The sequence below is a fragment of the Cimex lectularius genome, unplaced genomic scaffold (genome assembly GCF_000648675.2).
Source record: "Cimex lectularius strain Harlan isolate CLEC.00 unplaced genomic scaffold, Clec_2.1 scaffold121, whole genome shotgun sequence".
NCBI classification, from domain to species: domain Eukaryota; kingdom Metazoa; phylum Arthropoda; class Insecta; order Hemiptera; family Cimicidae; genus Cimex; species Cimex lectularius.
In genome coordinates this window covers 345,982-363,278 of record NW_019392904.1, presented here as the reverse complement: position 1 = coordinate 363,278, position 17,297 = coordinate 345,982, and the positions used below count along the sequence as shown (strand labels likewise).

The 17,297-nt window shown below is 34.6% G+C and overlaps 1 long non-coding RNA gene across 1 annotated transcript in view; it reads right to left on the bottom strand.

The window, feature by feature from the left end:
- LOC112127795 overlaps positions 1–16,395 on the bottom strand; it is a 43,146-nt gene extending 26,751 nt beyond the window's left edge. The window contains exon 1 of the long non-coding RNA XR_002910733.1: positions 16,279–16,395. This is a non-coding gene — a long non-coding RNA (uncharacterized LOC112127795). The remainder of the gene's footprint in view (positions 1–16,278) is intronic.
- Positions 16,396–17,297: the final 902 nt, after the last annotated feature.

Sequence of the window (17,297 nt, the reverse complement as noted above, 5' to 3'; positions counted from 1 at the left end):
ATGTATCTGTTCTGTAATTGATGCTGTGTTTATCTCTGTTGATATAAACCATTTCTAAGAAATTACGTTTATATTTGTTTTGTTCTGTATGTAATATTTTTGGATTTTTAAAGTCAAAATTGTGTTGGTGTTCAAAGTGGTGGGTAGCGAGTGCTGTAGGATTTTGCTTGGGTTTTTTGCAATCATAGATATGTTGCTTTACTCTCTTGTCCAGATATTGGGATGTAAGACCGATGTATGTTGCCGGACAGTTTGAACAGTTGATCTTGTAGATTACGTCAGATTTATTTATTATTGGAGTGGGATCTTTAACTTTTTTCACTTGTTCAACTTGTTTCACACCCGACCGCATCTCACGATATCTGAATAACTATCGATTAACGGTCACTAATCTCTACACACCTGTTAATTCAGTTAGATCGAGAAAAATATTATTCGAATTAACACGAGTTAACATCTTATTAGATTCGGCTAGTTAGCATTGCTCGATCTAACAGGCCAGAGCCAATGTTAGGTGTTATGTCGAAAGTGTAGTCACATTGCTATCCGTTAGGGCGTAGGTAACCAACATGGCAGCCATGAATTTAACAGCTGTTTTTTTGTTTACACCTATTTTTATTCTTAAATATGCATTAGTTAGATCAAACCATTACATTTCTTTTGTTAATTTCTGACCTGTCTTTACATTCTCATTCATAATAAATGCATCCCATATCCTATAAAGTTGTAGGCTGTTAGACGTTTGGTGTACAAGTTATGTATGCCGGCACGAATTGAACCTTCGTTTGTTAGTACTCTTCGAATGCATAGATCGCATTTTGAATGAAATAGTTGATTACTTTTCATTTTTTATTAACTTCTGGCACCTTACAACTTAGCACAAAAGAAAACCAAAACAAACAACAACAAGCCTTCAAGGACTGTTATAGCTTTTTTTTGGTTGTACCAATCGCCACGCGCAGCATTGCGGAAAAATTAACGTTTAACATGCTAAGGAAAGAAGAGGCGTTCACGATCTTACTGGACATTTCTCTATTCGAGTTAAAATACATTTTTCTTTCCAAAAGGTAGTTTGGGGATGAGGCCCAATCTACCTTTTGGAATGAAAAATATATTTAAACTGAGAAGGCCGATCAATCACCAAAGAAAATATTATTCGAGTTAACACGAGTTAACATCTTACAAACGTGAATACCCGTAATATTGTAAAAAATGTTTAAAATAAAGGAAAAGCATGCCAAATGACTGTCTAGATCTTGCTAAGGATATATAGCCATCGATAGATAGATTAATTAATGTTGTTTTACAAATTTTCTAAATTGAGGTTTATTTAAATTTATGTTTTTTATTTAATTAATTTTCTTTTCACGAGTAGAGATTTGTGTGTGTGTGTGTGTGTGTGTGTGTGTGTGTGTGTGTGTGTGTGTGTGTGTGTGTGTGTGTGTGTGTGAAAGTAACTATACAAAACAATCGTAAAAATAATGTAATAACATTGAGTTTAAATTATTTCAACAATAACAATTAATATAGCATGGAAATAAACAATAGTAAACCTCATTTACAATAATAAGACATTATATTGTGAACAACTACTTAAAGAACCAGCACAGCATGTCAGGTGGATAATAGTGATTGCGGCTGGTGAGAGCTAATTGGTGAAATTACTAAACGGATTTATCATGATGATTGATGCGCTTTGGACGTGAACTAATCCAAAGGCGAATCAATCTGTTATTAAGTTGAATTATACTATTCAATCATGATCGTTTTAGTTAATAAATAACGCGGCAAGAGCGAGTTAGCAATTTAATTATTTACTTACACATCGAAGAAAATGTTTCTTCATTTAGGAAAAAATAAAGATATAGGGGCTTATGAGTTGAAAGAGAGAGAGAGAGAGAGAGAGAGAGAGAGAGAGAGAGAGAGAGGGAGAGAGAGAGAGAGAGAGAGAGAGAGTGTGAGAGAGAGAGAACAAATAGAAGAAAAGATATAGAAAGCGTGACACAAAGATAGAAAGAGAAAGAGTGAAAAAGAGAAAGCGTGTATGTGTGTATGTAAGAGAGAAATTTAATATGCATAAAGTGATAAAAGAAGATACGACTGCAAAGAAAGATTAAAAAAATGGAAGTGTGATGAGATAAATAAGTAAGTAATAGTTCGTAGGTTGATTTGAACTTTGGTAAAAACATTAATATGGTTTGTTCTTAATATAATTAATATAAGTAGTTGTACATAAGCTAGTGGTACAAGATGTAGTTAGTTCACTAGGTACATCTCCTTTTTTCTTCGTAACTAGGTCGGTAGTATGTTTGAAATATAATCACCTAGTAGATCAAGTTGGCGGTGTGTTATATATTTGATGAATGAATAATACGTTACACCGCTAAATATGAATAATTATTAATTTTTTATATGGGATCCATCTGATGTCTTCTCATATCTCTAGATCTTGTTTAATGAGTTTATGCTATTTCGTCTAAGTTACAAAGAAATTTGCCTCTTTAATTCTTATTGTTCATGCTTGTGCTTTGGTACCGTTTTTTATTTTTTTATTTACATATCCTGGGAGATTGAAGTAAATCTTCTATCTCTTTTTTCCTATGCCAATGTTATTTTCTACAATTTACTACTTTCGTGGTCCGCTTGACCAATTAATACATTACAATTAATTAAGGTTTTTAGTTGAGATGAAAAAAAGTTAATGGCACGAGAGGGATTCGAACCCACGACCTTCGGCTAGATACGCCGCTGCTCTACCACCTGAGCTATCGTGACCTCGATCCAATCGGACATCAACTCCCCATCTGAACCCCACCTTATGAGTTTTCCCTTCTTTTGCCATTTTTCAAGCTTTCAAGCTCTCCGTCGCCATTTCAATTGTCGTCGAGAATCCAAACCGATTACACGACATTTGAAAAAGGTGGGGTTGAGATGGGGAGTTGATGCCCGAGTGGATCGAGGTCACGATAGCTCAGGTGGTAGAGCAGCGGCGTATCTAGCCGAAGGTCGTGGGTTCGAATCCCTCTCGTGTATTAACTTTTTTTCGTCTCAACTAAAAACCTTAATTAATTGTTATTTTCTACTATCGATTTGTTTTCCAATTCTTTATTTGATCCAATTCTTCATTGCACTGAGTCCGCATGAGTACGTTCTTTGCCTCTAGTGTTATTGCCTGCAACCAATTCAGACCCGTTTGCCTAGCAAGTAATTGTGCTTGATACGTAATTAAGCGGTAATGAGTTTCGTATGTTAGTAGTTTATTACGTTGACAGAATGTCAGAAAACACAATAGCTTGTTGAAGTTCGTGGTAAACATAAGGTGAGTGACGGGGTGGAAAAACTATGTTTGATCGACAGGAAATTATCAATTTTGGCCAGTTGTCATTTTATCAAGAGGCTGTTATAAATGCTAGACGGGGCGTCGGTGGCCGCAACGGTTTAGGCGTTGACACGCCGCTCATCACTGTAAGGTAAAGGTCCCGGGTTCGAATCCAGCGGCCCGGGGTTTTTTTGTGGTTTTTTTATGTTTTTTTGGCACCTCGAGGGTTGATATAACCTGTAGTGTGCTACATTGGTGAATTCGTTACTTCTAGAGTTAATCTTGTAATGTATCTTATGTGTGGTGATTAGTGACCGTTAATCGATCATTATTCAGAAATCGTGAGATGCGGTCTGGTGTGATGTAGGTTTCAGAAAAACATTTTCTTTATCGTGCCACGTTTCGATCTTTATTGAGATCATCTTCAGGGCTCAAAGTGTTTGTCTTCAGTGTAATTGTGTCATTCTTGCGTGTCGTATTGAGAGTGCCCTGTGTATCTTATGTTGAACTGATCGCTAGTGAATCCGTCTATCCTAGCTTGCTTCTTTTTCATAAGTACGTGAGCAAGTCAGATCATCCAGAATATGCAGACCAATTAAAATGTCGATCACTTCATAATTAGTCCATCCACTCCTTAAGTACCATATTTAATATTCCCTACTTTTCAGTTGATCTGTAACACAAGTTTAACAATTATACGGAGACAAATGATTAAATTTGATCGTAGTTCTTAAAATATCAATTATAACAATCGTTTTCAGCTACTTCTGCTGATAAATTGATAACCCGGCATCGTACCAGTTGCTGCCGGTGCTATTAAAACGTAAGAGAAGAGGATGAAATATAATCATACCAGCAAACCCATCTCGAGGCGTAATTATGCTAAGAGTCAACCCTTTTTTAGCGCAATATGGCACTGGGCAACATGTGACGGAGATCACAATTGAATAATTAATAGGACTCGGTTAATAATTAAATAGCACAACATTTGCAGTGACACTGTTCTAGTATGCGGCCAACCACTTATTAGCCGGTCGCCATCAGATCCAGGCCCAACTGGTCTCGGCGTCATCTGCCCTCGGATTGCTAGTCGATTAATTTTTCAATTGAGCGTGCTCTATCTGGACGTTCCGCCTGTTAAACCTTTAACCCTTTTAATCTTAGGGAAATCTATTAAAATTGGAGTTACTTTTTGCACCCTCCGGCAACACGCGCTTCCAGGTGTGAAGCAATCTTCGGAGAAAAATTCGATTATTTTTCGATTTGGAAATTTTGCTCAAAGGGCTTCTAATTCGATTCGACGGTAAATGAATCCACTTTGATGAAAATGACGTATTGGATGCACTTCAACGAACACTACGCAAACTGATGTACGCAAAAGGTTTTTTCTAATCAGTACAGAATCTATCCAAATCCGTTGCGTGTATTAAATTTCGCACATGTTCATTCATTTAACCTTTTTCCGTTGTTATAAATCTTCATGCTATGACATTTTATTCCGCAATCTCATTCAGTTAGTTTGCTCAATCTTTCAAGTCTCCAAACGAAGTAATTTAATCGTTAATTAATTTAATATATAACCATTATCTCCGATATAATTGCAGATCAATTTTAATTTTTATTATTTATTAAACAACTCTATTAAGATAGAGTTTTAAAGCCAATATTCTGCTATACTATAGATCTTAAAATCCTACTTAACCCACAAACCCTTTAAGTCAGTTGCTATCGCACAGATGCAGGCGTACTCTAAGGAAGTATCTTAGGACCCAGTATTTTCAACTTATACACCGCAGATTTTTCTACCATTTTCTGAAACTATCCTTGCGGCCTATCGGATAATAGCCCCATCCTTTCCTCTCATAAAGATCTTGTCGTTCCAACCAGTAACGTTCTAGTTCATGTAGTATCAGTTTATTCCTAAGTTAGATAACAACTCTCATCTACTTCAGTAGTATCGCACTGTTGGCACCTCATGTAGTCAGCTACCTAGGGAAATGACTTAGGTGGGACTCACTCAGCTGAAAGTGAAAACAAAACAACAAAAAAGATTGTCTTTTAAAACTTCTGAACAAACGATCAAAACTGAATCTGCAAATTGTATGCTTTATGTCATCATACTGAGACTAATTTTCTTAACAAGTTTGCGGTTTCTAATTAAACGTTCCAATCTCTAACGTATCCGCACAATAGAAAATATTCAAAGCAATCGTCATTTTCTTTTCTTTGTATCCCATCTTACCTTACGACCTTAAGTTCTTGAAGTAGCAGCAACAACTACAAGATGGTTAACAAACGATTATCCTGTCAAACATACGCTTTTCACCCTGCATCCTCTTAGGTAAACCTCCTCGCCGAGGAGCCTAAATCGCCTCGCGACCATATAAGTGACTGTGAGGGTGATTAACGTCAGCACATAGACGTGACTTCCATTGAATCATTCAATTTAATTTGTTTTTATATAGGTATCATGTTTTGATAAACTGATGTCAAATGTACTTAAGTGTAGCAATTGACATAGGCATAAAGACAATAAATAGATGAAACCATCAGGGAGGAGCCCAATTAGAAAACACTCAGTCTCTTCGTTAGTCTTTCAAATATATGCACTTAATTAGGCATTTAGAACTTTAATTTTAATATGAAAGATAGTAATTGTTCAAACACAATGATTATAATCAACAGTTATTCAGAAATCGTGAGATGCGGTCTTGTGTGATGTAGGTTTCAGAAAAACATCACACAACACCGCATCTCACGATTTCTGAATAACTATCGATTAACGGTCACTAATCTCTACACATTATAATCAACACATGGTATCGCGTAAATAGACGACAATACTTAGGAGATTATCCTGCATTTCAATTCGGAAAAAAACGTCCATAATGAAAAAAGTCGTTTCTCAATTGAATTCGGGATATTTTACTTTTCACATTACTTCAACACACATTCACACCTAATTTCATAATTCCTCCGTAGCTCATAAAATCGTATTGTAAATTTAATAAATTAATAAAATCTTATGGTAAATTTGATTTCACAAAGCATTGAAATTTACTTTCAATTACTTAATCTTTTTATGTAAGGTTTTGGTTGAAATTAAAAAGTTAGTTTCACGAGCGGGATTCGAACCCATGATCTGGGCTCGATACTCCGCTGCTCTAACGACTTGAGCTATCCCGACTTCGATCCATTCGGACACCAACTCCCAACTACAACCTACAAACTTTTGAATTTTCCCTCCTTTTTGCCATTTTTCAAGGGTTGTGTAATCTGGATTCGATTCTCGGCGACTTATGAAGGGGCCAAGGGGAGGTGTTAGTGAAGTTATACTTCGGTTTAACTCCTATCAATCATTATTTAAAGGATAGCGTCAATCTTCATTCAGACAAATGGATTCCACAAATTTCGAAAAATCTTCCTGGGCCCTGGGGATCAGTATTTTCTCACTTGTTGGCCATTTTTCTCCATTAGGAACAATTTTTTGGATCAGAGCTGCGTTCTTGCTTTCGAACATTTCAAAATATTAACTTCACTAATTTCGTGGTCCGCGTGACCAATTAATATATTACAATTAATTAAGGTTTTTAGTTGAGATAAAACAGTCAATGGCACGAGCGGGATTCGAACCCACGATCTTCGGCTAGATACGCCGCTCCTCTACCACCTGAGCTATCGTGAAAAATGGCAAAAAGGATGGAAAATTCAAAAGGTGGGGTTGAGGTGGGAAGTTAGTGTCCGAGTGGATCGAAGTCACGATAGATCAAGTGGTAGAGCAGCGGCTTATTTAGGCGAAGATCGTGGTTTCGAATACCGCTCCTGCAATTGACTTTTTTATCTAAACTAAAAACCTTAATTAATTGTAATTTGAAAATATAATGTATTGTCGAAATATAATTTGAACAAACTGACAAAGATAAGTTTTATCCATGAGGATTTATACACTTTTAAAACTTATATTTTTTACATTTAAAACTGTAGTTTAAGGATAGGTTTAATTTTTATTTTGGGGTCAAATTGGCAATTTACGTGGTTACTTACCGCAAGAAGAAATAAATTTATGCCTACTGAAAATTCTTAGTGAAAGATCACAACGTGCGATGTAATTCTTGCGAAGTAAAAGGTTGATTTATTATTTTATATCACAAGTTTATAGATGCCTTCATCTACATGTAGAAGATCAAGTAGAAGAGCAGGCGTATTTCGTCGAAGGTCGTGGGTTCGAAACCCACTCGTGACACTAACTTTTTCATTTCAACCAAAAACTTGTAAAACTCTTTTACATAAAAAGATTAAGTAAATGAAAAAAGTAATTGGTTAATAGACCACTAAATACAATGTATTCAACAAGTAAAACGAAGTATGACTTCACTAACAGCTCTTCGTGACCTCTTCATATGTCGCCGAGAATTATACATTTGAAAAATGGCAAAAAGATGGAAAATTCGAAAGGTTGTGGTTGAGATGGGAAGTTGGTGTCCGAGTAGATCGAGATCACGATAGCTCAAGCGATACAGCAGGGGCGTATTTAGCAGAAGGTCGTGGGTTCGAATCACGCTCGTCACACTAACTTTTTCATTTTACCCAAAATTTACATAAAAAGATTAAGTAATTGAAAGAAGTATATTTGGTCAATAGACCACCAAATATAATGGATTGAAATTTACATTTTTTTACTGTCTACAGTTTATAACCTTAACCGAACAAAATACACAATTACTTCTACGGTGTAATCAATTTTACCGATGGATTAACATTTTATGAGATAAAGGGGACATGGAATGGAGATGTGAAAGGTTGAAGTAGTAACCTGAAAAGTTATATAGCTCGAAAACATTTGAGAATCATTCTTGGGCACAGGGACTTCATACTCCCATTTGATATACTCGATAACCTTCTGAATTTTGACGTCTTTTCACTAGAATCCTTGTACATGAGAAGCCTTGTTACAATGGCCGAAGTTTTCTTTTCTTCGCACAAATTAGTGTTTCTTGCACAAGTTAGTAGGTTTTCTTTATTCTGGTATAACGCATTTTTTAATAGTCATTCATGTTATAATAGTGTTTGAAAACATTTTTAATTCGTGGAAATGAAAACAAAACAGTCTAAAATAGTCTTAACTACGGTGTTTCTTTTGTAAGTGTATATAAAAGATTACATTTTGGTTCAACGAGTATATAAAATTCAATTAATTAATTAGAGCTTTTACATATTGTTGATCGTTATCTTTCACCCTTTAATTTGACCCTTTAAAAAAAAAAAAAAACGATCTTTCCAATTACATGATACTACTGATAAAGACGGGCTGTGAAGTTATCAATTCCATCATCCAGGTTTTTAATTTCCCGGTTGAAGAGGCACGGGACAAAATATCAAAAAATGCCTGTGAGGTCCACCTGTGTTCGGCGAAGCGAGGGCGCCCGGACACATGTACATCGTGTTCTTCATGCGGGGCTTGGTTTTTTTTTAAATAATTTTTTTTATTTTGGACACGTGTCCACTTTTGGCGCGAGGGCGGAAGGGTGACCGTGCTTTAATTAAAACAAAGCCCCGAGGAACCGCCGTCGGACAAAGCCGATGGATCGCGAGGAATCCGTTTGTCCACAGGTGGCAAAGGGATGGAAGGAATTGCTGTACACCGCAGCTGAAAACATTACCAAATTGTCATGCAACGCCGAACCTTTAATGGAAACATACCGATTGAACCGTATCAAAAGTTTTTATCAATTTTTTCCCAATATTTCCGTCACTTCTTCAATTAAGCTGATTGTTATAAACAATGGAACTGCCAAATGCAACAGTTGGACAGAACAGATTTGTGGACGAGGTAGAAATCGCACTTTTGTTCGCTGCCTGGGAAGAAATTCTTTTTTTTTTGTTTCAACTGGTAATAGATGGCCGGACCACTGATGCAGATTCAAGTCCTGAATAATAACGAAAGTTATGATGTCCTCCGAGTATTTACGAGCACTGTGGTTCAAGGTATGGCCGTGAAGACGCAAATTTAGTTGCTCCTGCCAAGCTTTAGACCTATTTTAAGATCATTGAGGTTACTGAATCGGTCTTCAATTTTATTTGAGATTGCCTGTTAAAAGGTACATACGTCAATCTGAGACAAATTAAAGATCATCCCTTAAAATAGCAACTAAATATGCTTTCTTCTTCAAGACAATACCTTGATCCAGAGTGTTCGTACGTGAAAAAGTGGTCGAGACTTCTAATCTTGTGAATATTGCAGGTTCTCAGAAAATAATATCAAAAAAATTAACAAGTTGATAATAAGCATAACTGTACATACTTTTTTGACCATTATTATATACTATACTGTAAATCATGCTTTAAATACTTCCACATTAAAACACAACGGTGAAGAAAGCATAATTCAAAAGACTTCTACATGTATACAAAATGTGCACAGCTTCACATATATTATTTTTATTCAAAAACCGTTTGTTGTATTTTTAGCTAGTAATTTAAAAAAATCTTTATTTGTCGAGATCATTTTTCTATTATTATTTTTACAGGTTGTTGGAAAGATATATTTTAAAAAATACAGTTTTTGTAAAAATGCTTAAGAATTCAAAAAGTCGAAAATTATTTTTAGTTTTTCTAAATTAATAAAACAAATAATAAAATTAGCCATTTCTGTTGTGACCACATTCGCCGAACAAAGCGCATTCAAATTTCTACGGCTCGTTGGAAGCAATAAAGACTGCGTTATTGGAATTTTTCCATTCAAAGCTGTCTCATAATTAAATTCCTGAAAGGTGTCAGAGTGTTATCAATAGAAATATAACAACAACCTTCCGTTCAGAACAATCTTTCAACAAGCTTTTTCGAATTTTCCGCCGTTTGTAATTCATTCCGATTTATATTAAAAGGAGTCGGCATGTTTACAACCGAGTACACCAGAAACAATATTAGTCTGTTCGGCAGTAATAATCAACATGTATAGTTCGTTGATAAGAGTTTTATCAGATCCCATAGCCTTTTTAAGGGTTCCCATGTGTGTTATATTGATGTAGTTTTCATCTACTTCCACATGTGTGTCATTTAGACTTTTAGACTTTTTTCTCTTCCATACCTGCATAGGTCATAGAACCAACAAAAATATTTTTCATTATTTCTGATTTGAAAATTGAAATATGAAATATTATTTTTATCTTTACTTTACTAATTTTCTGTTTTCACATTGCTTGGTTTCATGAATCCGTTTATAAACGAATATAAACAAGATAAAAATAATATGTATATACACTTTTGGCTTATTCTAATGTTCTAATGCATACATTTATATAATATAAATTGGTACAATGATAGCTAATATTCTCATTTGTTATTCGATATGAGAGAGAGAGAGAGAGAGAGAGAGAGAGAGAGAGAGAGAGAGAGAGTGAGTGTGAGAACGGTTTAAAAATTGTGAGTGATGAAATGAGGACCATCAAGTGTTGAACTCAAAGTACAACGTGTTTATAAATACTGAAATTAGTAAATATAACATAAATACCAGGTTCTAGTTCATAATAGCCAGAAAAATCAGGAGAAATTTTTCTATCTGATTTTGTATGATTCAAAATATGCATGATTGTTCTCTACCATAACTTGCGCCAACAAAGATATTTTCCCCTATTTCTTCTTTTGAAATAGGAAATATTATTTTTATCTTTACTTTATAATTGTCTGTTTTCATGTTGCCTTTTTTTCATGAATAGTTTATAAACGATAAACAAAATAAAAGTAAAATGTATATAAATTTTAGCTTATTCTAATATACTTACATTTATATTACATAAATTTATACAATGTTAGTTAATATTCTAATTTGATATTAGATATGCGAGAGAGAGAGAGAGAGAGAGAGAGAGAGAGAGAGAGAGAGAGAGTGAGAGAGAGAGAGAGAAAACGGTTTAAATTGTGAGTGTTTGATGAAATGAGGACGATAGGTGTTGAACTCAATGCACAACGTGTTTATAAATACTGACATCAGAAAATGTAACGTTAATACCTGGTTCTAGTTCATAATAGCCAGAAAAAAGATTAAGAGGAATTTTTCTAGTTGATTTTTTATTATTAAAAATATGCAAAACTAATTATTCACTATTGTTTCAGCAAATTTAAAAAATCTCAAAACTATTATTTCAAAAATTCTATTGAATTCAACAGATAATACAAAATTTTTAATAAAATAAACTTAAAGTGTGTGGTGGTTAGTAGCCGTTAGTAGATGATTATTCAGACATCGTGAGATGAGGTCTGGTGTGATGTAGGTTTGAGAAAAACATTTTCTTTATCGTGTCAACGAGAGCACTGAAGATGACCTCAATAAACATCGAAACGTTGGCACGATAAAAAAAAATGTTTTTCTGAAACCTACATCACACAGACCGCATCTCACGATTTCTGAAAAATCATAAACTAAAAGGTTATGGAAATTAAATCATTACAAACGAATGTGCATTAACTAAAAAATATATCTAAATACATATAAATCTAGTTTATATTGTCCAAAATAAATCATCATACTGTTAATACATCTAATGTAAAAACACGGGTAGACTCAATAACATATACATAGTTTTTTCTTGAACAACAGGGATTATTTAGCTTTTAAATTTTTGTCAATTTTTTTGCGCTAACTTTGTATACATTTTTTCGTTTATAAAAATTCTACCCCTCGTGTAAACATCATAACTGTATGTTAGTACTTATGGGTTCGTATCATTTGGAATTTTTTATAAACGACACGCGTATTTTCCGTCTGTTTCTATTGTTATCTCTCCTCTCTCTCTCTCTCTCTCTCTCTCTCTCTCTCTCTCTCTCTCTCTCTCTCTCTCTCNTCATCTCCCTTTTCTTTGTCTCTCTCTATTTTCTGGCTCTGTCTTTTCTTTATTATCTCTTTTTCTCTACTCTCTCACAGTCTCTCTCTCTCTCTCTCTCTCTCTCTCTCTCTCTCTCTCATTTTCAGTATTCTATCCTTCAGTTACTTATTTTTTTCCTGCTCCAACACGTTTATATAACACCCCTTTCTCACTAATTCTATGTTTGTCTTTCTCTCTCGATCTCATTATCACTCTTACCTACAATTTCTATCTTTCTCCCACTTTCCTTGTACATAGTCAAAGACTAACTAGTATTTAGTTGTTCATTTCAAACTTTTTGACATTTTATAGTTATATAAATTACAACATACTTATTGTAATGGAAACCAAATTAAGCAAAATCAGAAGTGCATGAGTTTTAAGAAAAAATATTTAATCATGATGGTTTGAAAGACAATTTACAGAAACACAACCAAAAATCATTTAGTGATAGAATAAATGTAATTACAAATTCATTACCTGGTTTTGCTCTTAACAACGCATTAAAATACTTCAAAATTGAATAATAATACTTACAAATAATTTAAAAAAATTAAGTATGTCTGCACAATCGAAGAGGATTTGTCAATAAAATTTAATACATTCCTCTTCAGAGTGGATATTAAAAAAATTGGATGTTTCATGTAGGACATATTATTTTTTAAATGATAAGGAAGTAACTTTGGGTGTGTAGTCTTCGCTCCAATTAGAAATTGTTTAAGTTAGGCTACTTGTGCAGATTTAACACGTGCCTTGCAGAACTCATACGGCTGCAATTTAAACGTGTATACATTGTGCCATGTTTTTCAACCTGTGACATTGTCTATTTTAAGAATTCTATCTCATCCGTCGCATTAGCATTCGTTACAACCCTCCCGATCGTAAATAAGAAATATGCAAAGCCAAGTGGAGTAAGGAACGTTTTTTCCTTTTTCTCTTTTTTTTTCCTTCGAGTTTATTTTCATGTAGGTGTTGTCGGACGGCACACGACCCAGCTGGGTACCACGTGTGGTACGCATTCCTTTTTTTTCCCTACGACTCTCCTTTCCCGGCTTCTTCCCCTCGGACTGGTTCTTGAACGCGGGGGGAGGATAAAGCATGACGGTAATAACCCCGGCTTTTGTAATGCTGTAAAACCGCAATTCCCTTAACTATAATGGTTTGTGATGATACGCTCTGCTACCGTGGCCGGTCAATAAATAGATATTGGAACTATTAACTCCACCCCGGCGAAGGCAATTACTTCGTAGCGGCCGCGTTTTTACATCGTCCTTCTGTTAGTTTCGCAGACGATGGAAATCTGTATGGAAACAATGGGTGAAATAGTTTTATAAGCCAGACCCAACCACTGAGTTTCTCGTCGAAAAGGTTAATAAATTCGCAAACATGCGGCGGTTTTATTCTCTTTTAGCAGTAAACATTGACCCTTATCTGGTCATAATGCATGAAATGTCAAGGTTTATCTTTTACATATTTTCTCGAATTAGAAATTAACATGCTGATTGCTGAAACTGCACTTCAACTGTCAGAGCACCCGCATAATATCAGAATCATAAACAACGAAACAGACAATTCAATTTTTCAAGATTAAATAATGAATCAGCAATAATGTTTTGGATATATTACTTTTTTTTAAAAATAAGATTAAATAATTTTTAAACATGATTTTTTTTATTGTTCGATAACACCTGGGTAATAAACCATTGGTATGGGCGATTCCGATGATTTTGATCTTCCTGTTCTTGCTGTATTGATCTGGTAGATTAGCTACTCTAAAATTACATAATATCCATCCAAATTCATTACACTTTTTTTAAGCAGCTGTTTAAAATGTTTCCTTAAACATTACTCTTTGCCCATTTTTCGTCCTGTTCCTCCGAAGCTTTCAAACCCCATTTTGCCAGGTGTGAAATAAAATTCGCTCCACCCTAACTAATCTACTAATAATGACAGAAATAATATCCAAGGAAATTGAAAAAGAAACAAATTGATATCATTTCCATAGATAGATATTAATTTCAAAACTTTAAGCACAACGTATCACTGGTCTTCTCTTATCTTCGGTTTCAAACTATTTGTCACATTGTGTCCAACTAGTAAAACTAGGAGGATATCAGGATAATATGAGAATATCAATCTGTGCAAATTAAGATATTTTTCGGTCAAGGACTCTTTCAACTTTTGTTCAATATTTTTATTAACTTTCTTCTTTCTTAAATCCTTTAGATTTCGTGGTCCGATTGACCAAAAAACATCTTTAAGATCTTTAATTAATTAATCTTTACGTAGGGTATTGGCTGAGATAAAAAGTCAGTGGCACTGGCGGGATTCGAACCCACGACCTTCGGCTAAAAACGACGCTGCTCTACCACTTGAGCTATCGTGAGTTCAGTCCACTCGGATCCCGCTCTTGACACTAACTTTTTCATTTTAACCAATACTTTACATAAAGATTAATTAATTGAAAGAAATCATATCTATATTGCCATGCATATACAATGTTTTATAAACAGTGAGGTCAGTTTGGGTTTTATTTCGACGATTATGTCGCTTCTAGAAGGAAACTGTGTCTTAGGTAGACTAAAAACAACTTCTTATGATATGGAACAGTAAACAGGAAATTGTACATCTCTGAGCATGGCGTGACATAGGTAGCACAAGTCAGAAGGTCCACCCATCCAGGGCATGTAATTTAATCATATTAGTTGTACTTTACTTTCATTCTCAACATTTTCATTCACAACAACCACAGATCACCCAAATTTAGAAAGTGGCAAGAGGACATTGTTTGATCTAGGTTTTTATTCCGCTGAAAGGAATTGATATTCCTCCATCACCCTCCACACATTTTGTATCAGTAATCTAATATTAATGGTCGATGTAGTACTCAATATTCCGCCATCGACCCTATCGCACATTCACGCTAATAAATACGTTCAGTTTCAAAATACACAAATAAATACAAAACGATATATGTTTAAAATATTATGTGGAGTAAAACATCCATAAAACGTGGAACCTGCATCCCAGATGCAACCATTCTCAAGAACAATTTTCATATCGAGTTGCATTCCTACCGCTCTCTATATGGAGCCAAGGAATGGCACCCCTCAATTAATTGCAAGCTTTGCCCAAATATCGTGTGGCAACATCGCATGGCGTATTCATAATCTCGTAGGGTTACCCCCGTTATACGACGAGTCAGATTTCACGAAGACTCATCAATTGATTCACTGTCAATCCTTGGCAATGTTGGACACTCTACTCGGACACCAACTTCCCATCTCAACCCACTATAGTTCGAATGTTAGAGCAGCGGCGTATTTAGCCGAAGGTCGTGGGTTCGAATCCCGCTTGTGACACTGACTTTTTTATCTCAACCAATACCCTACATAAAGATTTCTTCCTTCTGTTATATGTCATTCCATTTCTCTCCTTTTTTGTCGAAGACCTAAAAATATTAAGAAAAAATTAATCCAATGACGATTGTCGACTGTTTCAATCTAACTTGAATTAATTTCATCGAGGGTCCATTGAAAACAGTTTAATACTAAATGTTGAAAAATTTTACAAAATGAGTTTTATAGATCTAATTCTTGAATCACTTGCAATTCTAACATAAACAGCTCTTATAAAATTACTTGTAATGCCCTTATATGTTTTGTATAAGGTTTGAATCCCAATATATGCAAATAACTGAATAAATAGGGCATATATATTTAAAAAAACGTGCTTTGTCGATTCTAATCCGTTTCTGGCTGCATACCAACGCTGTTTTGGTCGTCATCATCAATGATAGGAAGAATTTGAAACACTGCAGACCAAAATGCTCAAAACAGACCAAACTACTTAATCATATCGGCAGACCTCTGAGAAGAAACCGCTCAGTATATATCATCTCATGTTTCTCTGTATGTAAATATTAAATTTGAAAAATAAATGGAAGAAAGACCAACCAAAAACTGTTAATTTTTTAAGAAGTTGTTCCACTTCAATAGGAATAGTTCAGTTTTTTAAGTTCAACGCACTGCTTAATTTACAGAATCCAATTTTAACTATATTATTGTTTAGCGATTTTGTTATTGTCAATATACTCACCTCAATCGCCGTACTTTCTTTTCTAGCGCGTAAATAACATTTTATGCATATTTTAATAACAGGCCTGCCCAGTGGCAAACGAGGCGAGCAACTGATGCTTTCCGATAAATGCAATTACGACGCCCTCCACGCTTTACTGAATTTGATGAGGATGTGGCTATTTTAATTATTCCCCTCGGGGCCAAAATACATCCGGAAATTCATATAATAACAACCCATAGAAAAACTATCAGCTTAGACAAAAAAAAATGTGTTCACGCCAATTAATGTCTCTGTTAGGGAAATTGACCCATCATTCATGGTTGGAAGAATTTAGTAAAATTATATGTAAAGCACTGTATATAATTGTATAAGTTAAATATTATCGTAAGAGTACATTTTGTTTTGTCATTATATAACGTAAAATCAATATACTTCAAACTAATCACTAGGAGTATGAAATGTATTTCCGCTGAGAGTATGGGTCATTTATGGTTGGAATAAATAAATCTTGCTTTTCACAAATATAATCATAGTATAACACTACAAAAACTAATTATTATTATAATTGAATTTTTATGGAAACAAAATGGTGCTGAGGAAAACCAGATTCTATGTAATCGATGATCGGTGATGAACCACTAATTTTGTCCTGCGAAAACTTGCTTGGTTGGTCAGCGAGACGAGTTTCGGCATTTTTTTACTGAAATTAGTTTGTTTTATATATTAAATACTTTCTATTAAATATCGGGGATAAGGCTAATCGACCCTTCACCATGAGGGGGTGAAATACCCATCGTCAAGACTTTGAACCTATTTTTATAGTTCGACGGATTAAAAAATATAATAATAGGCATGAATTTTATGAGTGTTGACTAAAATGCTATGGAATATTTTCGTACCAGACAAATTTTCAATTCGGGCCAAACAGTATAACACTACCAAAACTAATTCTTAAAATAATTATTCGGAAATCGTGAGATGAGGTCTCTCGATTTCCGGATAATCATAGACTGACGGCCACTAATCACCACACATTT